Below are 988 nucleotides of genomic sequence, written 5' to 3' on the forward strand. Positions count from 1 at the left end.
TTTGTAAAGTTCAAATCCTGTGGAGGAATTTGCTGGTTTGGGTCCAGATGGTGAATGGATTACCGTGGTTTAGTTAGTCCAACCCAGGTGTGTGCTAAAACGTATTGATTTCAACTTCAAGAAATTGAAAGTATGTTTTACTTCACAGTTCCCACACTTGTGATCAGTTACTATGGTTCAGCTAATGTACAATGATTTGCTTGTGGATCTTAGTCTTGTCTGTGTGCTTTGGATGAGCCTGACGGACTTGCTTCTCTCAGGATTTATAAGGGTGTGTGATATCTTGGATTAAACTGGATATTGCAACTGAAGAAAAACAGACAAGTTTTTTCATGAGCTGCAGATATTATATATGTGCTGTAGTTCCAGAAGCACCTTTAAATTGACATAGTTTAAAAAAAAAAAAAAAAAATCCAAGCCTGATGCATTTCTCCTGGGCTTCTTGTGTCCACCCTGCAACATTGTTTTCCTCACTTTTATGGCCAGCAGAACACTTGAGTGCTGATAGTAAGCTGGATGGGGAAACCAGGCATTTTGGTCTCACCTTGCAAATAACTCCCTCACTCCCCAGCCTCGTTGCCTTTCCACCAGATCAGTTTTCCCATCTGAGCCATCCTCATGGGCAGATGCTTTTCATCACAAAATAAGGCCTGGAATAGGGGTGGGAATGGTCAGCTCTGACAAGGACACTGCTGCATTTGACAGTGATACTGTTTCACAGGTGGCACTGTTGATGTCACAAGCAAACAGCTAGCCAAGAATGCTGCATTACAAAGCAAAGGGCCAAGTATGGACTTATCCAAGCAGTAGCAGTAAACCTGAATAGTTATGTATGGCATACTGATGGTTGTGTGCTGTTCCTCTGGAGAGGGGGGCAGAATCCCATTTTTCTTGGCCAGAGGTACACTCAACACCCGCAGTGTTCTGAGTTTTTCTTGCCAGTGAGCAGTTGCCCCTCCTCCTCCCACCCCTCCTGTGCTGTAGGGAA

At 43.9% G+C, this 988-nt stretch overlaps 1 protein-coding gene across 1 annotated transcript in view; it reads left to right on the forward strand.

Moving 5' to 3' along the window:
• Positions 1 to 988, forward strand: part of LOC104624065 (UDP-glucuronic acid decarboxylase 1) — a gene marked incomplete at both ends in the record, with an annotated part of 26,980 nt that overhangs the window by 5,388 nt on the left and 20,604 nt on the right. The window lies entirely within an intron of this gene.

The sequence above is a fragment of the Phaethon lepturus genome, unplaced genomic scaffold (assembly GCF_000687285.1).
Source record: "Phaethon lepturus isolate BGI_N335 unplaced genomic scaffold, ASM68728v1 scaffold14320, whole genome shotgun sequence".
Classification (NCBI taxonomy): Eukaryota; Metazoa; Chordata; class Aves; order Phaethontiformes; family Phaethontidae; genus Phaethon; species Phaethon lepturus.